At 39.2% G+C, this 25,841-nt stretch overlaps 2 long non-coding RNA genes across 2 annotated transcripts in view; one reads left to right on the top strand and one right to left on the bottom strand.

Annotated features, from left to right (window-relative positions):
• Nucleotides 1–4,355: 4,355 nt before the first annotated feature.
• Nucleotides 4,356–12,430, bottom strand: LOC136790534 (uncharacterized). Its single transcript, XR_010830647.1, has 2 exons — nucleotides 12,199–12,430; nucleotides 4,356–4,458 (listed from the first exon to the last, which is right to left on the bottom strand). It is a non-coding gene; the product is annotated as an uncharacterized lncRNA (long non-coding RNA).
• The window catches only part of LOC136790533 (uncharacterized), a 78,047-nt gene continuing 58,661 nt past the window's right edge, over nucleotides 6,456–25,841 (top strand). Inside the window, exon 1 of the long non-coding RNA XR_010830646.1 lies at nucleotides 6,456–7,202. This is a non-coding gene — a long non-coding RNA (uncharacterized lncRNA). The remainder of the gene's footprint in view (nucleotides 7,203–25,841) is intronic.

Genomic DNA, 25,841 nt, shown 5'->3' with positions numbered 1-25,841 from the left:
CAATTTTTTACTCCGCCCCCCCCCCCCCCCCCCCCCCCTCCCGATTCTCTTTCCCATCCCACTGTGGGTGGGAGGGAGAGAGCGAATGGCTGTATGGTGCTGAGCTGCCTGCTGAGTTAAACAACAACACTGGGGCATCCAACAACTGAGGGGATATTGGAGACCACAGGAGCTTTGTTGTTTCTGGTCCAATCATTCTTAAAGTTCGAAGGAGATTTGAAGGTGCCTAGACCATGAGGAGAAGACAGCAAGCTGGGAAGTCTACTTAGGGTAGTCGTACAGGAAGATAATTGAGACAGGAGTTTCTTAGGAATAGAACTTTTTTGCACTCATGGGGTTTAGAGGATGGGTGTGGAAACAGCATGCGTGCTTGTCCATCTTGTGCTTGACTAATCTGAATAATGTCTGGCAGAGCTAGGCGTGCACAGTCCACAGCAGCCAGAGCTGGCATTTTGTCAGCCTTGCCCAGAACACAAACCTGAAAACTTTGGGATTCAGTTCAGCCTCAAAAGCAGCATGCATGAGGAGACTCTGAATGCCATAACTAGCTTGCACTTACATAAGACTATTAAATTAATTAGTCTTATGGTATAAAATGCAATTCAATCCTGGTGATAGGTTGGTAGATTAATTGTAATTTACAGCCTTGTAAAAGGGAGATATTAAAAAAACAAACAAACAACAAAAAAAAACAATGAAACAACAACAAAAACAGTATATAGAAAAAGAAAACGTGAAAAAAAAAAGTATCCCAGTACTCCAAGCCTTCTCCTTTTTTTCTCAGTTTTTCCACTTAAACATAGAAGTTAAAACATTATGGGGTTTGACTGCTTTCAGTTTCATAAAAAAAAAATAATAAAAAAAAATAAAGCAGACAATATGGGCAATGTCGAGGTTTCATTTTGAAAATAAACTCTGATATCTAGAAATTTATTTATTTATTTATTTCCTGATTCTTTTTTGAACCATTCAAATATGATGAAGAAGGTGATTATCCTTGAAAAAATCTTGAACAAAAAATTCCCACAACTTCTAGTGCTCATCCCAAGCTTATACAGCCTACTCCCTTTCTTCTAAATGATATATGACTTTTCTTACACAGGTTTATTTTTTAAAAAGTCAGTAAAATAGTATGGATTTCAACATAGAGAAATTCTGTTATAGTCTTGAAAACCTACAACACCTGTATAGGGCATTTTAAAAGTGAAAGACACCATTCTGGGTCCTAGCCCTTTCATATCCCATTCAACAGCCAACACATTTTGGTGATAAAGCCCCAATATTTCATAACATGAATTTGTCTATGTCATATAAGAAATATGCACACAACTTCAGAAAGTGACTTTGTGTACTATTACTTCTTACAGCAAAGTAATGGGCTCAGCACATTCCCTGAAATGCTTTTCATTGCAGAGGATAACTCTCATTTTTCTTTTTTTCCTGTTTCACAATAATGTTTTTTTCTTCATTTTGTTTGAAATTTGCTTGCATCAATAATGAGAACAGTGAATCTAAATCTCCACAGTTTTTTACTCAAGTGGTAGAAATTCCCTGAGTGCAGCTATCCTGGATGAATATTTTCATGTCTCTCACTCGGAGCCTTCATAACAATATGTTTTGCCCTCAGTTGACTGAGAGGGCCTGTGTTTCAGAGAATAAGGCTTCAATGCTTCCTGAAAGTGTGACAGCTTCAAAGTATGTCCAATGAGACCCCAGAACCACCAGTCATTTTGGAAAAATGTTGTTGCTATTCCTCTGATCCATTGTCTTTTTCAGAGTGGCACAACTGTGTTTGCTGTGCACAATTCCCAACAAAGTGATTGATGTGGAAGGCAAGCCAGGAAAATCTCTGCTCCACCCCATTTTGCATGTTCCATGGTCCAAAATGTTCAATAACTGCCCAGATGGGGAATATATTTTTTCCTTTCTGTTCCTCTATATATTCCTTCTGCAATTTGCATTATCATTGGGTCGCTCGCATGCTATTTACTTCATTCTACAGCTTGTAACCCTTTAACAGTCTCCCGCCTACAACACTGCTCTAGAAATGTCACCAGTGAATTCCTGACATGAAATGTTCCTGTAAACAGAAAGAATGTGAGCAAATACATCCTTTGATTAATCCTTGCCACACACACACACACACACATTGCTTTATAATCCAAATGAAATCTGCAAGCAGTCAAGGTGCTTGCATTCAGCCCTGTGTTGTGGTGACATATGTGAAATGTTCTGCTCTCGCTTCGGTGTTGTATAACCACCATTGCTACAGCTTATGTCTTCAGTTTCTTCTTAGGTTGCATGACCAACACTGAGATTAGTAACAAGTTTTAAAAGATGTCCACATACTGATAATTTATCACACACACATTACATAAATATATAAATAATGTGTACACAAATATATCAACTGCTGCACATGTAAGTACCTGATTTCCCATAATGAGCAATTTGAGGAAGCCTATACCCCAATAGATATTAAATACTGTGTCTGAACCAGAGGTCTCACTTTTCTCCTAAACATGCTACATTCACTGGGCTGTTGGATTTATGATACTGCTCAACATCATGGTGCCTAAGCACTTTTTTTTTTATTAAACCGAAAGAAGTTGATTTTTATTTAATTATTTATTTATTTTTTGGAGGGGGGTGCAGAGTGTAATAGTTTTCTAGTAAGACACAAGAAAAATGATCTTTGTAGGATTTATTGCTTTCTGGTTTTATTTTATTTTATTTTTATACATATAGCATTTTGGTATCAAGGGATAAGAGTATTGCAAGTACTATATTTGGAGCAAAAAAATTCTTCTGCACCAATGTGCTTCTGGAGTAATTTCCTTTGCATAACCCTTAGTTTGCACCAGTGTAACTGATAGCTGGTGATGTTTTTTATGGTAGCAGGTTTGTGCCATCACCGAGAGCTGGGTTTCTCCCCAGAAATATATCCCCACCCCATGCAGAACCTGTAACACAGAGGTACCACCACTTCCTCCCAAGAGGAAACTGCAGCTGATACAGAGCCACACTCCATTTCAGAGGATTTTTGCATGATTAAGGATCCCTACAAATTTCTGGTCATGATATCAGTAAGTCTGAAGAGGATGCAGCCTGAAGGTACATTATGTTTAACAGCCTTGATTGTGTTTTACTCTGTTAAACGGACACCATTATACTAAGTCTCTAGTAATTGCTAAACCGTTACACTTAAGCAAATTTCCATGAAAGATATATAAGTCCCCAGAGATGTTCTGGCACAGGAGTGTTAAGTGCAGCATCCTTATTTTTTAAGTAGGTGATTCCTTGCTACATAAATGTCCCAGTCTGCTGCTTGCACAAAGGTAAGATGACCCTCCAGAGACATTAACGGGCTCTTTAACTCCTCCGTGCCTTATTCACAGCCAGGCAGCATCCCACCTCCCTGCTCCAGCCCCGCTTTGCTTATTTGTGTTTATGGTACACAAGGCGGTAGATAAACAAAAAGGTTTTAGACACTTTCTGTTCTTAGCTAAACCTTTTAGTTACACATTAGGGAACAGAAGTGTGGTACGACCCTCTGTTTATTTGTGGTTCTTTTAAGTGATGTCCAGAGACCTACATTTCATGGTTGTTTGAAAGTTTATATAACAGTGGGAAGCTGTTAAACAGCAGTTTACCTTCACTTTTTTTTTTTTTTTATCGTGTAAAGGATTTGAAATTAACACTCAGTCTACCCTATTATTTTAGTTATTACTCAACATTCTCCAGGTTTTCTTTTCCCCCAGAATTTACGTTTCCTATAAGTAATGATAAGAGTATTCATGTCACCAAATATTTAGTAACTATGTGCTTTAAAATAGCCCTTGCAGCTTTCATAATTAATTGCTTTTGAGCTCTGAGTTAAAAAAAAAAAAAAGTTGCGATTGAAAATTAAAATATGCATTCTTCACGTTAGACCTATAAATGAGACAAAAAGTACTTTCGTAGAAATCTTTTAATTTTATTTCCTTGCATTCTATTGAGTAATATGTAATTCAGTCTTTTAGATCAGCTGGAAATGTTTTTTGAAATGTTCACAACTTTCTTGCATGTCTCCCAGTTCCTAAAGCTTTGTCATGTTCAAACACCCTCAGGATCTCTTTAACACTGCACTGCATTCAGCATATAAATTTTTGTCTCATGTCTGAAAGCTCCCTTTTTTTCCTTCGTATAATTTGACCTAATTCTCTTTCCTTAAGTCAATGGTATTTTTGCATTGCTGTAGGATCCTACTTTTGCTTTGGTGTAGGATCTTTTTCCTGCTTTATATAGCTGCAGCTCTTTCCAACAGCAAACATTTCATTCATTAAAAAAAAATAAAAACACACCAATAAGCAAAATCCAGACTAAATATTTACTTTATTTACAAGCCAGATCTTAATGCAGTATCATCTTGGGATACTGGATACGTTGCTTTTCTTCAGATCTTCTTAAAACTTCAAGCTAAGAAATATAAGACAATTTAAATGTAAATCATTTAGCATATAAATTTGATTTTGATTTAAAAAATAACTGAATAATATCTGCCAAAATTTTAATGTAATGTATGCATTATTTTGGCTCCTTATATTAAAATGAAAGAAAATCCACTTTTTAATTATAATTTTAAGTTTTTGGAAAATTACTTTAAACTTCAGCCTCAAAGACAAGCCTTTTTTTTTTTTTTTTTTTTTTTTAAAAAATAAATATATATATATAAATTATTTGTGTCCAGGATTTTTTTTTTCTGGGAGAACATGGATGGAATTCACAGTAAAATAAATTTAATATAATTCCATCAATTATTTTTGGAAAGCTCACATGACATAGTCATATCCCATTAATTCACAGTGATCATTAGAAGGCCAAATGAAAACTACAGAATAATACAAACTAGAGCCAAAAACTTGAAATGGCTCACTACACAAGGCCACACTTATTTTAGGTTAAAAAAAAAAAAAAAGAAGAAGAAGAAGGAAAAAAGGCATATTTTTCCCCTTATTAACATTGTGTAATACTTTTAATTTAAATGACCATACTTTCTAAAACAATTTAAGGATAATGAATTCTCATGGTATAATGTTATGTGTTTATATTTTTTTTCTGGAACATTTCAGCAGCTTCAGACTCTCTGCTACAAACATGTAAAATGTTCTGCACTGCAAGGCAGTGGCAGACATAAAATTTCTCTTCTAAAGTTGCTGAAAACTCCAGAGTTTCTGAAGACAAATTTCTCTTGTTATCATACTTAGCATTTGTCAAGCTATTCCTTCCATTCTCTAACTCTCCCATAGTATATATACATATATATATGTATTAGTGAACGACAGAACTGCAAATCCAGTCCCACCCCATGAAAACTGGCCGTATGAAACTTTGCTATAGTGAAACTCCACTTAGATTGCAGCAAAATTAAAATCACAGAGCACGTTTCTGCTTTTTGAATGCGCACACTGCATTTGCAGAGCCTCTTGAAACTGCTGACAGCCAAGAAAACAGCCGCACTGAATGTCTTAATAGGTAATAATGCTAGCAGGGATTTCTGAGAACGATCACCAGTTCAGTTCCCCGTAGGAAGCAAGCAAAGGGACCAACTGTAGCTTTTGAACATTTAACCTAAGTTCGGCTCACAGTTAAAAGACAGATGTGGTGCGAAAGCTCCAATTCACAGTTAATAACTTCCCCCTCCTCAAACATATACAACAAAAAAAAGAAGAGATTAAAAAGATATAAAGGCTTGTTTAGGCCAACAAGTTGTTAAATTTCTAGAGCAAGGACAATTTTCTAAGTACGATCATTTCCTCCAACAAGGTAACTCATGTAAACACCATCAGGGTCGTATTGTTTGTTCTGTGCTGCCAGATGGGGGATATAAACCATGCAGAAACAATTTCAGATTTCCACCCTGATTAGTTCATCTTGAATATTTTCACAGTGTGAATCTGGAAGTCAGAAGTTTACATAATGGTTATAAATTAGGGAGAAATCCTGCTGCCAAGAAAGTCACACTCAGACAAACAAACTGTCTCCTTCCTAACATGTTTTAGGTGTTGCTTATCAAACACATTCTCAGCTGTAGGTGGAAAAAAAAGAGCTTCAGCTCCTCATCGGTTTTTGGATTACTGTTTTCCCATCGCAGGCTATTTATTCCAAGCAGCGATTTACCCAGTTAAAAGCGGACACCTCTCCACACCGTCCCCATCAGCCAGGGAAGGGGGAGGCTTGCAACAGCCTGCAGCTCCCCCCGTGGGTCAGCAGAAAATCCACAGCTTGCAAAAGCCTTAGATGAGCTCTCAGCTGAATCCTCGTCCAGTGAGAAAATTCACTGGGAAAAAAGCAATACCCAACACCCCGAGTCTTTCTACCAGGTGGCTGAGTGAGAGACCTGGTCCTGCGCCTCTAAACTCCTCGTGTCCCAGAGGGTGGCTGCGGTGGAGGATGCCGCTTAGCACCTTGCGCCTTCCCAAACCTCTCCAAGGCACAGCTTTTGCTGGTTTTACAGTCATCCCAAAGCATAAGCCTTAAAAAACAGTATTATCTTACAAAATCTCAACAGATTGCCAGTTCTTATTAGAATCGATGGTTGTGGTTAAAATGAAAAAAATAAAATAGAAAACACAGTGTAGCCGTGCAGTAGACAAATACCAGAGGAAGGTCTATGCAAAGGGAGCTTTTGAGGAATAGACAGATGGAGTAGGCAAAAGGTGAAGTTTATACATTCTTTCCAATTGACTTGGCTGAGTGATAAAGCCAGCAAAGAGCTTGCTTTTATTCAGCAATCATTTTGATCTAAAATTCTTTGTGTACCAGTTACGTAATTGAAATTTCTGGTTATTATAAGTACAGGGGTGAATTCTGCCCTCTAATGTATGCACAAGTTCAGCTTTCCTTTAGGATCATCTGGGTTAATGTACGTGTGTGTCAGGACAGAGTTTAATATTATCTCCGTGGAACAGCGAACAACGTTAGGTCAAACAAGCCGGTTTCATTTAATACTAAGCATGTTTAAGAAGAAATGTCAGAGTTCAGTTCCGCTGGCTCGTGATGTAAATCAGGAATCAGTGAAGCCAGACACCTACCCTGCTCTTATACTAATTTTGCACTAGGATTACTCCGCTGAAATAAATCAGTTCTTTACCAGGAATCCACCCTACTGACATATGAGCAGTTCATAAACTTTATGCAAACTAGGAAATCATGCTATGCAGGTGAGTAAATTTATTCATGTGGTTTAACTACTTGCTACAGTTACATACTTTTGTGTTCCTGCTGCTGAATTATTTTGAGCTGAAAATGCCTTTTCTATTTAAAGGAAAGTTTTGCTGAAAAACCCTATTTTTTTTTTTCTCTTCTCTTCTCTTCTCTTCTCTTCTTCTCTTCTCTTCTCTTCTCTTCTCTTCTCTTCTCTTCTCTTCTCTTCTCTTCTCTTCTCTTCTCTTCTCTTCTCTTCTCTTCTCTTCTCTTCTCTTCTCTTCTCTTCTCTTCTCTTCTCTTCTCTTCTCTTCTCTTCTCTTCTCTCTCTCTTCTCTTCTCTTCTCTTCTCTTCTCTTCTCTTCCTTTTCTCTTCTTCCCTCTCTTCTCTTCCTTTTTTTTTTTTCTCTCCTCTCCTCTCCTCTCCTCTCCTCTCCTCTCCTCTCCTCTCCTCTCCTCTCCTCTCCTCTCCTCTCCTCTCCTCTCCTCTCCTCTCCTCTCCTCTCCTCTCCTCTCCTCTCCTCTCCTCTCCTCTCCTCTCCTCTCCTCTCCTCTCCTCTCCTCTCCTCTCCTCTCCTCTCCTCTCCTCTCCGCTCCTCTCCGCTCCTCTTCTCTCTCCTCTCCGCTCCTCTCCGCTCCGCTCCTCTCCGCTCCGCTCTGCTCCCCTCCTCTCCTCTCCCTTTTTTATCCTCTCATCTCCCTTTCCCATACCTCTCCTGACACATATGTAAAGACTATAGACTATACAAATGAAAAAGTCCTCAAATATATTTTCAAAAATTTCTAACCTGATAATAGGATAATAGGTTTTGATTTTTTTAGTGATTTTTTTATTATTTTTATCGTTATTATTTAGATAGAAAGAAAATGAATGTTCTCCAGTTAACTGTTTTACATAAAGAAACTGTGACACTTTTCATACAGAAGAGCAGATCAATCCCTAGAGCATAGCAGACCGAATCCCACCCCATTTCATCTGTGGCTTATTTGGTCGGCTTTTGCCAGGTGGTAATGTTTGTGTTAGCATCTCTCCCCAGTATCAGTTGTATGAAAATATCCCCCGTGCTAAAGGACTTCAAAGAGGGAAAACACACAGTAAGGAGTGTTTGCTATACTTTTAGATGGGATTCCCATGATCACACTCAATGCATTTGCTGATTATTATTATATTTTTTTAATCCTCTACCAAGCTTGGGACAACATGTACCCACACTACCTGTTTCCCTGCCTCGGTTTTGGGGGCTGAGGTGTACAGCCCCACAAAGCAGGGGCCAGAGGGGCTACACAGCTGCAGGGTTCAGGCTCTGCTGTACCCACAGCCTTGTAGCTGCAGCTTCTGGAGGTGGAAAACATTTTCTCCTTCGAGCTGATGCCGGTGGCCGGACGTGTGAGCGCCCAAGGGGCCGCGGGGCTGCTTCGGCGCTGGGGCGTCCCGGCAGGGACCTGGCTGCTGCCAGGGCCCTTCGCCTCCTGTCCCCTTCACAAGCTGTTAAATGGCGCCTCCTGCCTACCAGCGAAAGAAAATTGCCTTGAAAAGCTTTGCCACTCAAGTTTTTGACCATTACTCCACTGGGGTTTTGCCCTTCACACCTCAGAGGTTGCACCTGAGATACCCTGGTGGGCAGTGTCCCCCCACCCTGACAGGGGACAGCGAGGTGGCCAAGGTGCTCTAGGGCAGAGGCCCAAGCTTTGCTTGGTGCCCCAGCACAGGTCAATATGTCTCCCTGCCACCCCCACGTCAGCTGTGGCCCCTGAGACACCCACAGGTGTCTGAAGTGATGGGCCTGGGATGGAGGGGGAGTTGTGCTGGGTAAGCACGGTCCCAGTGACCCACCTCACTGGCTCAAGGTCACAACAGGCCAGAAAGGATGAGATAGTTTCACCTAACTTTAGACATCTACAGTGTAGACATGCACAGGCCTACATCCACTCTGTGGTGCCTCTATGCCATGGGTGGGGAAGGGCAGGTATGGCCAGAGTCCAGCATAACTCACTCTTGAGCACACACCTGAACGGACCAGAGAAATTGCCCCCCATAAGTTCTTGTTTTCATTGATAAAGTGTTCAGGAACAGAAAACCGTATTGCAGAGGTCCAAAGTCTAACAGCAAGGTGAGCTGACCCTATTTGTAGATCCAAGGTATAGCAGACGCTGTCTGGTAGGACCTGGCCTCCTCTTGGATTATTCGTGCCTTCCTCTGCTTCCTGCCTGCATATCACAGAAAATCTGAGGAACACCTAACTATTCAGACACCCAAGTCACTGTCCTTGGTTAACACCTGGCAAATTTTGAGCCACTGCACTATTTGCTGCTGTGGTGCCATAGAGAAGTCTTCACTTTGAGGCAATACAGCATTTTGCATAGATGTTGATTGCAGAAGAAGAAAGGGAAGCAGAGAAGATCTTTCTTGAATGAAGAAATAGTGTCTGTATAATTGATTAAATATTTTTCTTTTGTTCTCTCTAGTGTTAGTTATCATAAATTGCCATGACCTCACAATGCTGATGACATTCATTCCTGCATGAGTTCTGCTGCACATAGGTTTAGGGCTGGATAAATTAAATGAGTTTAAGGATTTTTGGAGGATAATGATATAGCCAGGCTTCTATAGAATACATGCTGAAAACAAGTTTTTTTTTTTTTAATTTGTGTAAGGGAATGTGTTTTCACATGTAAGTACATTGGCTCCATTTTTTTTCCCCACTATATATCACAGTAACTCTTGAACAAAACTCAGGGGAAATAGGGCAAGCAGTATTAAGCCTCTGTACTTTGGTCTGCCAGAGTTAACTCTGCAAATTCTCAATTTTCACATTTTCAATTTTTTTTTTTTTAAACAAATGTCTAATGCACCCAGTAAGCATTATATGAAGTGTAAATATTACAAATATAATAGGGACTATAATAGGTGATTTTAAACATAAGGCATAAATTGCTCACACATACTTCATTGCATCATTTCTTACATATATGGCAATATATTCAAGTGGATATAGAAATCTATTCCAGCGATATTGAAAAGGACACATTTTAGTCTTCACATCTAAACGTACTCCCCCTGAGCTTTCTACCCATAATATATAGAGTGCACCACCTGGACATTTCAGCCCTGAAGAAGATGACAGTACTTCAGTCTTTTCAAAACATCTCTGAACTATGTCAAGAAACAGTCCTGGTTCTGCTCAGTTACGTTATTCAGTCCTGTGGATGATATCTATCTGGTCTATGAATGCTGATGAAATCAAAAAGTGCAGCATGTACCATAATAGCAGGCATTTGGATCAGCACATGCAATAAGTGTTCTCAGAATATCTCCAAGACTCACACTCTGCAAAGCATTGCCTGTCTCTTGTAAACACAACTAACTCAAGGAAGAATGTATAAACTCTCCTTTCACTCAGCTTTGCCCTTTTTCTCTCTTTAGTGGAGGAAGAATCTCCGCTTAATATCTTTGGTTATATCTTTGGTGACTATACATCTGCAGCCTTTCAAGAGACAGTTGTTCCCTCTCAGGTTCTTCTTTCAGGTCCTAAAAATAATAATAATAATAAAAAAAGACCACAAAAACACAGACCATGAACCAAATCTTATCTAAATGGAGGCTTTCCTATGAAGGTGGAAAAAAGTATTTACCTGATTCCCAGCAATGATATTTCTATAATCTCTCTCTCATGCTAGGAACATCACATTTCTGCAATCATGCTGTCTGTAAGCCACCCAAAACACGCTGAGCAATTGTCACAACCTATTTCTGGATTTTCCAGAGGCTTTCAGGTTTATCCAGGTGTGCAGTCAGTCAGCTTGTGTAAAAGCATATCCATTGCAGATAATGTTCATCTCTTATATTACTGCTTTTTTTTTTTTTTTGTCTTTCTTTCTTTTCATTTAGAAAAGTCATACACTGAAAAAGAGATGGGCTGCAGGCATACTGTGACTGCTTAGAGCTTTTAATGCATTTGCCATTCACATGAGCAAAATTGAAAAGGGGAAGATTTTTTGAGTTTTCATTAAAATAGAATTATCCTCTTTCTTTTTGTTTATAAGACATTTTGTTAAAAAAAAAAGTTGTTAAAAAGAATCTTAAAGTTATTTTTTAAGCAGGCATATTATACCATATATATACAACAGGGAGTCCAAAAAGTTTCTTGAAGCTCTTCACATTTTTTTTAACGATGCTTTTTTTTTTTTTTAAGATGTGAATAGAGAAATGGAAGACAAAATAACTACTGTGCTTGATAATTTCTCTATTTAAATAGCACCAAATAGATTTTGAGCTTCAAAAGTCTTTTACATGAGTTGGAGAACGGAAGTGTGAGTGGAAACCATTACCAGGACTACTACTTGCTGGAAACAATTTTCTGCAAGACTGGTTTCACAGTGCCACATCACATCAGATAACATTTTGATAATTATATCTTTTCAACATTAAGAAAGAAAAGGATTTTGCGATTTCTAAGTATAATTTGCAAAAATATAACAGAATTCAGCATGAGCATTGCTGAAAACCGTAAAACCACAAGAACCAAGAATGTGTTCATAAGCATATTTCAATGTGACAGCCATTGCTATGCCGGTTTCCTCACAGCTATTCATATGCTTATTGGTCAGGTAAGAGTTAATTGGACTCTGCAAAAAATCAGAAGTAGCCACTGAAGAGAAAAGCTTATTAAAGCCTTGTATAGAAAATACTGGTAAAATACCAAGTCATCACAATTGGCTTATCGTGCTTTATCAGAGTGGCCGAAGAAATATTTTCTATTTTGCTTTTTTAAATAATAATAATAATAATAACTTTGAAAACAACAGCAACAAAACTTAGGCTGAAACTGAAGGATATTTCTGCCCCCCCCATGTACAGAAAGAAATAATTTTTCAGCAAAGTGATTGTTTTTCACATTGAGTATGCAGCATTAAAACACATAAGGAAATCTTTTCTGAAAGTCAGAACATGTGTAGCTACAATTACAATGCCTATAGTGCATTACAATGCCCAAGTTTAATTGGGAAACTCACTGTAGAAGACACTTAGAATCATAACAGGCTTCTTTAATCAGCGATGTCTGTTCCAGTCCTCTTCATCAAAGGCAACGTGGGCAACTCCATGGCAGACAGCAGCAGGACCAGGTTTGTAGGCAGTAAACCGCAAGATTTGCCATATTGTACCAGCGGAGTGGGCTCTGGTCTAAGCAGACATTGCTGGGGCTGAGGAGTCAAAGGCAGGGATGCTGCCCTGAGAGACATCAGTTCTGTGGTTGCAGCAGTGGTCGGTGGGGGAATTTTAGCTCATTTAACAGCTCCATCTCTGTAAGTGCTTGTGTGGGTGATTCAAGAGCATCACAGTCTGCTCAGACTCAGTGTTCCTCACCAACACTCTCTAACTGCCAAAAGTGGAAGATGGGAGACGGACCACACATAGCCACAGCTCCTGCATGTTAACAATTAAAATCTGCTTGAAAAAAAATTAACAATGAAAACTCTTAGCTATGTCATATTCATTCCCTCACACATGAATTACGAGGTGAGCCCTTACTTATGCACATATTTTTGATATCACACTTCCCACACTGTAACATAGTCTCATTTTTGTATTTATTCAATGTAGGCTGGCTGGCAGCAAATGATACACTTTGGGTTTTCATGAATATGTTATGTGCACATAAATTTGGTGTGGTGGACGGAAGAGAGACCATGGGTCAGGCACATGAATAACTAAGAAATAGAAACAAGTAATGGCCATTATATCATTTTTTTGTCTTCTCACAGCATGTTGAAGACAGAGTTGACTGGATCACCTGCACCCTGTAGCTGCTCATATATGTAGATGCTGCAAAAAGAATTTGAATTAATAGCTATGGGTGGCCTTTAGGTCATGGGCAGTAGCTGCTTAGATTTCCCTGCATCTATTTCCAAAGTAAAAAAAATGCCTACACTTGATGCCCATCAAACACGTGGGGCAATAAAACAAAATGAAATAAGATTAAAGTAAAATAAAATAAAATAAAATAAAATAAAATAATTACAGAATGGGAACCAGCAGCAAGAAGAAAGTCTTACAATTAGAGACCAAACCAGAGGTTCCCAGTGCTGTGTAGTAGGTCTATGTCAACACAGTTCAGGCTGGTACAACATAATGGTGTGTGCACAGGCTCCCTAATATGGCTAATACATGAGCTTGTAGGCTTGCCTTAGTTCATAAAACAACTTCCCTGTCATGGATCCTCCACATTCTTGTAGGTCTAGTGGCAAGGTCATTGTGCTCCTCCTATCTGGCTTTGGTTCAAAGATGCTCTTGGGAAGAGATCCTGTCTGTGCAGCAGGAGGAGTGTTTGCCCTGTGCCTTCCTTCTGCTTGGTTTCCTCCAACCCTCCTGAAGGCACTGTTTCCAGGATGGTGTTCTTAGAACAGTCGCTGCTGACAAAACAAACCCAAAGCTAGCTCTGCTCTGTGCAGCACCAGCTATGCAGGTGAGTGATACCAAGAAGCTATTTACAAGGAAGGGGCAAGAAGTGTATCGTGCATGCAGTGGGGTGGCATTTGTCAGGCTCAGTGTAGCCAGCTGTAGTGTGAAGGATTGCAGCAGAGAGTCTCCCTATGCTCCCTCCCTTTGTGCTCAGCAGCTGGAGGTAGGTAGTTCCAGGGTACATGGTGATTCATTTAGCAAGTAGATGTAAAAATGGGTCAGATTCTTCACATTGTAAATACACTTTATCTCCATTAACTATAAAGGATATCCCCAATGACTAGCTCAGATGTTGGTTCCTACATTTTAAGCAGAAAATTAGAACAAAATGAGTTCCACCTAGACCTAGACTACAAATTAGGAAATGAGATGCGTTTTTTTTTTTTTTTTTTTGGGGGGGGGGGGGGGGGGGCGGGGGGGATTGTTTGTTGGATTTGTTTTCTTTTTTAAACAAAGCTCCAGCAATATCTTTTCTATTATTTATTTTTCAAAAATACAGACATTAAAAATGCAGATTGCACACACTATGGAGTGCTGATGTTTTCACAAAAAAATAAGGGTTTAGTCTTTGACATGGATGAGCCATTTTGGAGAATCTCTGGATCATGAGGAAGTTTCACGAAATGGAAGGAAATTAAAAAAAAAAAAAAAGAATGAAAATATCAAAGAAAAGTAAACAATCACATCCAGCCACAACTAGAAAACTTTCAGATGCCCTTCTATGCCCAACATAGGGTTAGTTTAGGTTAGTTCACCAACTATCATTTATTGGTAGGGTTTCTTGACTTCCATAGTAACACAAGCTTGCTCCAGCTAAACATTTGTTGTACAGTTTCTCAGTGTGATTCTTCCCATGACAGTTGTGGCACAAGTTCAGCAGCAATCACCAGATGGCACTGTTACAGTTTCTTTATGAATAATTTTAATGGTCTTTCACAAGGAGCTGTTGCAAGTAGCAGAAAGATCAATTTCAGGCTTAGTATATTAATCATATTTAGCATATAGGCTTTGGTTCTCTTGATTTTGGGTTTGTTTTCTTTTTCTTTCTTTTTTTTTTCTTTCTTTTTTCTTTTTCTTTTTCTTTTTCTTTTTCTTTTTCTTTTCCCCTAGGAGCCCCACACTGATGTTTGGGTTGAAATTCTTGACAGCAAAGTTTTGTGGCAGTGCTTTTTGTGACAAGTTCCTGTCAAGACTGATTTATACGGCAAAATCAAACAAGCAACATTAAAAATAAACCCTGATGTGCCTTGCTAATTTCTTCTATGTAAAAAATGATGTATTACAGCCTGAAATCTGCTGTGGCTCTCAACAAAGCCACATTATTATGGTGCTCTCTTGTCAATAGATTTATGAAGTTTTGCGGATTTGGAAACAACTATATCCAAGCTATATATATGAAAAAAAAAAAAAAAACTTCTCTTTAAGTGGATAAAGATTGGAGAACTGTCAGAAGGTTACAAAGCTTAATGAAAGATAGGTCAAATTTCAGAAGCTTATGACTACAAATTTCATGTGAGCATCGTTTGTTGGGAAATATTAGGTATTTTCGCCTTCTAGCTCTAGCTTGGCATGTTGAAAAAAACATCATGTACCATCTTAACAAGGATAACAAAGGAAATCATTTTTAACACTGAAATTGTTTCAAACTAAAGTTTCCTTTAAATTTTCTAAAGTTCATAGTGTTTGAATCACTTTCTACATTTTCAATGATAACTCAGGAAAGAAATGAACTATTTATCTGGAGGTGAAAATAATTGTGCTGCATTTTCAACCACTGCAGTTGTGTACATTATGTTGTTTATTTATATCAAGTCAGCCATGTAACTCTCAGGTACAGTATCCAGATGCTCCCATCTGCATTTCTAGACTTCTGCTCCAGTTCTTGTGTCACCTGCTGAAAGAAAACAATCTGACTGTCTGCAGATTGAGCAGCCACTTCTTTGAAGCAGTTACCAGTGCAGCCTCTGACTCCAGGTCTCTGCCAGCATGCGTTCAACCAGCCTGCAGACATCAGTAGCTGGCTTTCCCCTACTCTGAGGCTTCACGTTAAATTGCTGTTGAGACTCCATGACATAAATTAAGAACAGAAAAACCAGTTTTAAGCTTACGGCTCTGAAGAAATCACCAAACGAGTTCTATTTTGGCAGCCTGCTGCTCACAACTCAGAAAATACGACAGCAAAGCAAATCACATGTCCAGTGTGTGTTTTATAACCCTGCTCAGACTAAGCCATCTTGTAGGCACATGCTTGACTATTTTTAGTGGCTGTGCTCCCGCATATATGGCAAAGTCCTTTAGCATTGGCTACTCACTAGGGGCTACTTGAAAAGTAGCAAGAGATGTCAGTTGCTGGAATTTTGACTGAAAATAATAATACCTGGATTTCAAATTTGCTGCACAGATTTGCCAAAGTGCAAATGAAGTCAGCTCTGGCAATGTGATGATTCACTGATTGCTGCCTTCAGCCATGAAAGCTCAGGATCTGACTGTGTTTTATTTTCATCACCATTACAGCATTATTTTAAAGGTACACCATTGCTCGTGGGAACGTTGGTTTTCTAGGGTGTGCATCTGGGAATCAAACATTTCTTCCCCAGCTCCAAGCAGGCACTGTGGCAAATCCAGAGGACCTATAACTGACACATCCCATTAGTCATAGAAACATCCCACTAAAATTAGCGGCAGCTTTTCATCTTTATGGGCCTCATGCCTCGGTCCATATGTAGAACATACAAAATGGATTTTTCTTTTCTTGGCATGTAACCCCGTCTTTCCGGTACTTTGGTTCCAGACCTTCATGAGCAACGCAGGTGGCTTTTGTTGCTCCACAGCTCATATTCTTGACAGTTACTGCATCTACACAATACTTCTGGATTCAGCCAGGCTGAAACATTCTCACAGTTACTTAAGATTATCAGCATTAGCACATAAATATAATAATAATTAATAATACTTTGGCTTCTTGAAGATCCCCTGTGCTGCTCTGTTGGCTCTGTTTCAACAGCACCTAAAAAAGATGACAGCAAGGGCTCCCCCATCCCTGTCTTGTTTTTAAACTATAGATGGTTTGTTTCTTAGGTGTGCAACAAAAGTGCAGCCAAAAGCTACTGCGATTTTCACTTTCACGACCACCTCACATTTGGGACTGTATCTGTTTATTCATTTGTTGGGTCTCAGCTGAAGACAGTTCAAACCTGATTTTTGGAGGTGTTGGCCACTTAACAGCTTCCATGTGAGCCAAGGAGAACTGTGACTGTGCAGCACTGTTCTTAATGTAGCTTATGGTTTTTGAAATGAGCATGCTCTACAAGAGCCCATTTCTACAGTGTTTACCTCATCTTTATTCTGAGTCTAAATTTATAACAAAAAATGACCTGAATTATTTCTGCATCATTCACTGCCTTTGTGAAATTAATAAAGAACACAAAGAGATACTTTACTTCATTAATGCATATCAAAAAGAAAATCCAAGTCTTCTCAACCCTGCAATTCTTGATTTTCTTGTTTGTTGCCTCAACATACAGGTCAAATACAGAGTAAGACTCTCCTTTTCCCGTGGAATGGTTACTCTGAAGCAGGGATCAGGCTGTGGTGAGACCTCTGCATCCCCATTGCTTTACCTGGCTTATGCACTCAGGATTTTATTTCCCAGTGCAATCAATATTCAAATCTTCCAAAGCACTTTATCTACTCAGAAAAGACAGCAACGTGCCAAATTTCCCTAGATGAAGTCCCAAAGCCACATTTCTCACTTTCAAAAGGAAACAAATATATAAATAAATAAAATAGAACTGCCTGGATAAAAAACTCAAAACAGTACTTGGAGCTAACTAATAACACAGGTATCACTTTTTTTTTTTTTTTTTAATCATACCATGCAACGGAATGCAATAAGAATAATGGTTGTACCCATTGAGAAATAGAAAAGGTGGTTCATTTTGGTTTGGAAAGAAACAGCAGTGTGTCTTGGTGTTGCTAATAAAAGCTTTTAGGGTTTTGCTCCCTGCAGGCTTCATGGCAGTAATCAGCAGTGCTTCTGTTAGCTCATTATCAGCATTGCTGGCAGCAGAGGAGGGAGAATTGGTTGCACATTCTGATTATTATTGTCATTGTAACACTTTATATTAAGTCTCCTTCAACAAAGGATTTACAAACCGCATTAGAGACAGTACATCAATAGAAGCTGTTACAGAATCACACTGTAACTATACAGACTGATTAGTCTTTTATTGACAGCCTATGAAAAATTTACTAACCACCCACTAACTGTTTGTAAACGGAGCTGAAGTATTCAGACTCATATATTTGAAGAACACGAGGGACCGTTCAGAGGATATACTCCAGTTTCTCACTGAACACAGGTCACAATGTCTTGCCAGAAGAGTCCTGCGGTGAGCCAGCCGTTTCTGGATGAACTAGTGCATCTTTCCTAGAACATCATCCATTCTGGACCTGAAGTTTTCAAGAATCCTTAACAACTCAGTATTTAAACTTGTAAGAAACAGAACTCATGCAATTCCAGATTTCAGTTATTGAATAGCCTGCAACAGTAAAGATCCTTCCATTACTGCAACCTTCACCCGTCTCTCTTACTCTTTCTTTCACTTGATCTATGTTCTATAAAGTAAAAAATCATTACCCAATATTTAGGTTTTGGTAGGATTTGATCTCTGTCCAAACCAGAATTCAGTCATGCTGAAGGCAACACATCCTTTCAAAGATTACATAGGCAACATGAAACAGATGGATAAAAACCTTGGAGGCTGGCCACAGAGAAGAAGGTAAAGGAGTAATGGGATACATACAGCTCTGAGCCACTCACATGCCACAGTGAGATGTTTCCCCATCACTGCACCTGCAGAGGTACCTCCTTTTGGAAAGCCCTATGAAAAACGTCTGAAAAACTAAAAGAATCACTGTACATTAATTGTGTAGCAGATAATAAGTGCAAGCTCTGCCCACATCACCGGTATTCCTCTATTCATGAGCTATGGATCATAACCTGCATTTCTTACGAGGCTGCTCTGCCTTCCCTACTCCCTCCTATGCTTCCCTGTAGCAACCTGTTTTTTTTTTTTTTTTTCAGAGCACACAGAAAGGCCTGGCATGGAAACCCCAAGGCGCTCTTCAGTTTGTGTCCTAAAATAAATTGGATCTCCTCTTGTTTTTCTTGAATAAGTGCAACACATTCTAACTATTTTTTGCCAAGGTGTTTAGAAACAGTAAAGCTGGGAGATGAAGAGCGCTGGCAGACTGGGCTTGAAGTAGTGTGCTTACTGCAATGGTATTCTCCAACCAGCTGTTTCTGTTTCCCTGTAATTTGTTCAGGATTTGCATCAGGACCTCTGAGTTCACCTTCTGCAAAATATTTGTTAAATTTTTTTCTCTCTTTCTCTGAGACAAGTGCTCCCGCCTCCACCCTGACCCAACCTCTTTTTAAGGAAAATAATTTGCCAGTGGATTGGAAACAAATTAGTACCATGTTGGCAGAGCTGGTCTGCTTGATTCCCAGACACGTTCCTTGTACTAGCTAATTTTTTTCATTGTGAAAATAACAGAGGTGGAATGACATGTATTCAAGGATCTCCTTCAACAGAGGCAGATCTAAAAAGAATGTATTCATCCTCCACAGTTGTAAATGTGGTGTGTTCCCACTGGCTACAGTATACTCCGGACATCATAAGGATTGTGAATCTTTGGAGAACTCACAATTTAAGTTTCAGTGACAGGCTGTCTTCTTAAAATCTTAATTGAAAAATATTATAGGATCTGCTTACAGACTTCCATTTACATACATCTGCCTAATTCCTTCTTTCTTACAAATCTTAGACTATTTACCATGGTCATGAGATTTAATTTTTGCTATGTCCTTTAGACATCAAGACATTTTCCTGATGTAGGGAAGCTGAGGTATAACAATGGATGCAATTCACACATGAAGTCTGGGTTGAAATAAGAAATAGACGATTAATTTTCACCCATTTTTATAAAAACAAAGTTCAGATTTTTCACTTCAACACATCTTGAGGTTAAGCTAACTAAATCTAATGTAAAACTGAAATGAAGAAAAAAAAATCTAAGGTAAATGAAGTATTTTAAGTCAAGCAGAGTGTTTAATTTGATCAGAACTGAAAAACCTTTTCTTTCATTTTCATTTTGGCAAAAACAACAAAGAGGTCATTTTGGGTTGACCTGAAATAATTTTTTTCTTAGTTCAGCCAAAGAGTGGAAAGATTAGTTATTTAGACAGCACTACTCCTAAATTCAACTGCTATGCCATTTCCAGCAGGCTATCCTTCCTGCCTTAAATGAGCTTTTCATCCTTATATATACGTTTATAACAACTGATGAGAGAAATATTGAGTAATCACATAGGTCCCAGTCAAAGTTTCAAAATTCCTTTAACTGTTTGACCTTCCTTTCTTGGAAGTGAATCCTATGTATGTGTAATTTATTCATAATTCCAGTTCATGAGACTTTTTGTTGTTGACTGTGGCCATTTGTTGTTGTTGTTTTAAAAATAAAAGCTTTCCATATTAATTTGTTCCATCTCTTGCTTCGTGGGACATAATTTACAGTGATGTGCCTGGCCCTAAATGAATGCAGGTTAGCTTACAGTAGGAAGGACTGCTGGAAAAAATACAATGAATTGTCCCAAAAATAAACAAACTTAACTTTTCAATTTGGGTTCTGCCAATGGCTCTTTGATAATGAATATAAAGGAGCAGGATGTTTGCTGACCATGCTACAGATGTCTAATATTTCAGTCATGTCGAATGAATCACTTTGGTTCTGTTGGCTCATAGAGAAGTAAATAGTCTTTTTCTGATTCATCTTCTAAAACGATATTACTTTGGAGAAGCTATTTGTGAAACTGAGTGCACGGAGCAGTCTGTTTGTTCTTTTTAATTCCTTCCCCGTTTTTCTACTTATAACACCTTTTCTGACATAAGCATGTGCAGCATAAACTTTGTGTCATGTGTTATAGGGTAGAAAATCTAAAATGCTAAACACACTAGTGTACTTTGGGTAACACCTACAATCATAATGAAGTGTTTCCTGGCACACTGCATTCTGCACCTTAAATCACTTTTATATTGAGCTCCAAAAGTTTAAGGTCTTTTCTGAGTTACACGTCTCTGTTAGTGCCTGAGGAAAGGGAGCTGGGCCATGGTAGACAACTTCTTCCCAGGGCAGCAGGTGGAGGTGGCTACCAAGATCAGCATCACCAGCTTGTGGTGTTGGGCTGAATTGTGTCCAGAGGTGCTACCCAACATTGGGACAGGAGTGCACCCAACATTGGGACCAGAAGAGTGATGTTCTGCCAAGCAAAGCTGTAGAGAGGGCAGCCTCTTGGCCTGAGCCAAAGAGGGATGAGGAGCAGCTGATGGCAGAAATGTCTTTTACCAAAACACCAGGTTCCAGAAGAAATTTGTTTGGAGCTTAGCATTAAAACCCCATTTCAGTGCTGTATTTAACTGTGTGTCCATCTCTGAGAATATGAGGCACTACTTTAAAGTCAGTGGGATTTCTCACATTCTTAAAATGGGTATGCACTTCAGAAGCTAATTTGGAGTATTTTCAAAGTTTTTTAGGAACAAAGAATGCTTAGAGAGAACTGATACAGTAGAAGACGAGAAAATGGCAAAAAGAAAAAAAAAGTAAAAGAAAAAAAGAAAAGAAATGAAGAAAATTAAAACATCAAACGTCAGAAAAAAAAATTGCACAAAGTCTGATAATTGACCCAGACATCCATAATTCGGACAGAAACCTAGGCACATTAATACATATTAGATATAACATGAATTTGAAATGCACTGGAAGCATTGCAAGTGTCTAAACTATATTAAAAACACCTAACTTGAGAAGATAATACACTTTTTCCTTGATTACACAGGAATTAAATGGGACAGATTTATATTTTAATTGGCAATGATGATCTTCATTTTCAAACTTTTCAAATTTGCTGATTGCTAAACATTTACCAGAACTGCCTGACCTTCTGATAGCCCTGACCACCTACAGGCCATAACTCCTATTCAAATTAGACTGCATGCAATCTCGTCTTTGACAATTACCAAACTACAAGAAAGTTGTTGGCCTTAAGGGAAAGATAAAAAGACCTAAATTTCCATTGCAAATCAGTATGATTTGGATAGACATTATTAGATAATATTATAGGTGTTGTCAAGGTTGCTTTCCATATGACGGTGTATTTTTCAACTATTAATTGTATCTGTCATTTTATTAGCATTAAACTATTACTGTTACTATTGATTTAGTACCATGAATAAAATCCTTTAGCAGTATTCATTTTTGCTGCTTTTAATAACTCAGAAATGCTAGAAAAGGTTGTTCCACCAATACAATTCCAACAACTTGTGTCTACCTCCACAACCTCATGTAAATGTCTTAAAACTAATGGACTTTAGTATCAAGATTGATCTACCAAGCTGCAGCAGACTAGTAAAAGCTAGAGATAAAACAGGTTTACAGCCCACTGTGCTAAGAACACAGAATATTTAAAAGATTTCACAATAATCAAGGTGGAGAAAGGAAATAGTCGTGAAAGGGAAAAAATGTGTACTGTTGGGTACATAGAAAATACTCATTATTTAATGCTATGAAATTAAAAGAAAAAACAGCTAGGGCTAGAAGGAAAGTTATATGAGTTTAATTAAAATAGGTTTTAAAGTTTGTGAATTAAGGAGTTGATTTTTTTTTTTTAATTAGCTTGACACGCTCTTCTTCAAGTTGCATCTCTTCAAAGTAAAGCTTAAGGCCATCCTAAAAAACCAGCAGATCTTGACCCTTTAAAACTCACCTCTGATCTTGGAACAGAGCTTCCATGTTTCACATGAATGCAGTCTTCCCTCCCAATCTATTTTGGATTTTTTACAATCTCCATGTTATCCAGGAAGTCTCTGAAGCTCAGCTCCTACCAGAACAGTTTTATACCTTATACCTTTGACAGGAACTGCTGGCATTCAACTGCAGAAAGCTGACATGATTTAGGAGGGGATAAAACATGTACATGTTTGTTGCTTGAATTTTACAGCTCTGCAGGGAATGAGAATCTTTTTTTTTTTTTTTTTTTTTTTTCCCACATAGGATTTAAAACCTTGGCTTTGTTCCACACTTGAAAATTTCAAAAATTCTCTGCAAGGAGATTGCAAGATTAAATTAATTTGGGATCAATTGAAAGGTTCAGTTTGACCAAAACAAAATCCTTTTAGCTTTTTTTTTTTTTTTTTAACATTATATCATAATATATTTAATATATATTTATAATATATTTAATAATATATAAAATATTTATAATATATTTATATTATATATAACAGCTTAAAATATTCAATGATAATCCTAATGCTTTAAGGGAAGTCCTGAACACATGGCATAATGTAACTGATACACTGATGTCTATCTGAGTTTATGGAAACCCTAAAACAACAACTGTGGGAGATGTGAAATGAGCTATACATCCTGACCTGTGTACAGGAGTGATATTTGATAATATTAATATTTAAAATAGTTTATTAAAGATCATGAGAGAAGGAAAAAAAAAAAAGAATAGGAGAAATGGAAATGATATTGGGAGAACCAAGTATTGAAAGAGGCAAATTTTTTTTGGTGCTATGAGCAAACTCTATTTATTAAAAACATTATGTCTTTACATAGTTATAAGTGCTCTTATATTGTCATACCTATCACAGAATCACAGAATTGTAGGGGTTGGAAGGGACCTCGAAAGATCATTGAGTCCAATCCCCCTGCCAAAGCAAGTTGCTTAGAGCAGAAATATTATTATTATATTATATACTTATATATATATTATATACACTATATTACTACCAAGACAAGAAGAATCAGGCCTTCAGCAATAATGAAGCTCTGTTAAGGAGAAGTAGATGTTCAAGAGCTGAATTATTTGGAATCATCACAACCAGCACTGGTTTAATATGCAGTCATACTTAAGTATTTGCATCGAGTGGTAGAACATTTTGGTATATCTTTTAACCTGTGCCATCAGAAGAGTTTTCACTCTCCTCTGTCACATTGCTACCACTTCCAAGAACATGAAGAATAGAAATATAATCAGGAACAGTCAACATTAGCAGAGCTAAACCCAGCTATGTTTGATGAAGACATGAGCATCTCTGCGCATAAGGGTGTAACACACTCTGACTTCTATAAAATTGTTGAGATCATTTCCCACACCATTCCCTTTTGTAAGCTGAGGAAATCTGGGCTGGACAAACTGTCTGCAAGATGGATTGAAAATCCATCCTGCCAGAGCACTTCATTTTAATTAATGGTGCAACAACAAATTGGCAGGCAGCAACAAGTAGAGCATCCTAGGAGTTGATACTAGGACTGACATTGTTCAGTATCTTAGTTGATGACCTCGATAATGATACATAATACACCCTTGACAAATTTGTACAATACTTAATTAAACAGAGAAGCCAGGGGTTGATACACTAAACAGGAGAGTTCAAAACCAGAGGGACCCAAAGAAACTTGAGGACTATGCTAACAGAAGTCTCATGAAGGTCAGGAAGGAGAAATGCAAAGATTTGCACCTAGAGCAGAGTAAACACAATCAAGTAATCAACTGGCTGAGCAGCAGCCTTGTTGGAAAGGACTTTGGGTATCTAGGTGGACCAATAGCCAACTTGGTGCTTTTATCACAAGTACAGGAAACTGCATAATGGGTTACACTAGGAGGAGTGTGTCCAGAGGAATGAAGGAAGATGCACCTCCATTCAGCAGCTGTGGAGATGAAGTGGTGATTTAACAACATCCTACAAGTATTTGAAGGACATTTACAGTAACAATAGGTCCAAGCTCTTCTCATTAGTAGCAGACAGTTTAAGAAGGAGCAAGAGCAACTTCTTGCAGCTTGGGAAGTCCACCTTGAAAGAAAAAAATCTTCAATAGGAGAGTAGAACAACACTGGAAACCACATCCAGGTGGAAGATCTGTCTTTGGAAGGTGTCAAGATTTGCCTCAAGTTAACCTCAGCTAGTCTGATCTACTGCTGTTAATAGTCAGGCATTGACGAGGATATTGCAATAAACCTCCAAAGATCACTTCCAGTTTCCTTGATTCTATGATTTACTGTCCTTCCCTTCCCTTCCCTTCCCTTCCCTTCCCTTCCCTTCCCTTCCCTTCCCTTCCCTTCCCCCTTCCCTTCCCTTCCCTTCCCTTCCCTTCCCTTCCCTTCCCTTCCCTTCCCTTCCCTTCCCTTCCCTTCCCTTCCCTTCCCTTCCCTTCCCTTCCCTTCCCTTCCCTTCCCTTCCCTTCCCTTCCCTTCCCTTCCCTTCCCTTCCCTTCCCTTCCCTTCCCTTCCCTTCCCTTCCCTTCCCTTCCCTTCCCTTCCCTTCCCTTCCCTTCCCTTCCCTTCCCTTCCCTTCCCTTCCCTTCCCTTCCCTTCCCTTCCCTTCCCTTCCCTTCCCTTCCCTTCCCTTCCCTTCCCTTCCCTTCCCTTCCCTTCCCTTCCCCCCTCCCCTCCCCTCCCCTCCCCTCCCCTCCCCTCCCCTCCCCTCCCCTCCCCTCCCCTCCCCTCCCCTCCCCTCCCCTCCCCTCCCCTCCCCTCCCCTCCCCTCCCCTCCCCTCCCCTCCCCTCCCCTCCCCCTCCCCTCTCCCTCTCCCCCTCCCCTCCCCCCCTCCCTCTCCCCCTCCTCTCCCCCTCCCCCTCCCTCCCTCCCTCCCCCTCCCCCTCCCCCTCCCCCTCCCCCTCCCCTCCCCCTCCCCCTCCCCCTCCCCTTCCCCTTCCCCTTCCCCCTCCCCTTCCCCTTCCCCTTCCCCCTCCCCTTCCCCTTCCCCTTCCCCTTCCCCTTCCCCTTCCCCTTCCCCTTCCCCTTCCCCTTCCCCTTCCCCTTCCCCTTCCCCTTCCCCTTCCCCTTCCCCTTCCCCTTCCCCTTCCCCTTCCCCTTCCCCTTCCCCTTCCCCTTCCCCTTCCCCTTCCTTTCTTCTTAGAAAAATCAACAGTTCAGAAAATTTCCTTTCTGACTACAAAGCCATGTACACTCCTTAAAACAGGCAAGGGTCTTTGAAAGTGTAATTTGAAAATAATATGACTACACAGGAAGGTAAAGTTAAGAGCCGAGCTAATGTGACTTTCAAAATCTTTGTTGTTTAGGACAATGCATAGCAGACAATAGATTTCACTTGATCCCTATATTGTATA

The sequence above is a fragment of the Anser cygnoides genome, chromosome 3, assembly GCF_040182565.1.
Source record: "Anser cygnoides isolate HZ-2024a breed goose chromosome 3, Taihu_goose_T2T_genome, whole genome shotgun sequence".
NCBI lineage: Eukaryota > Metazoa > Chordata > Aves > Anseriformes > Anatidae > Anser > Anser cygnoides.
This window is presented reverse-complemented; position numbering and strand designations above follow the sequence as displayed.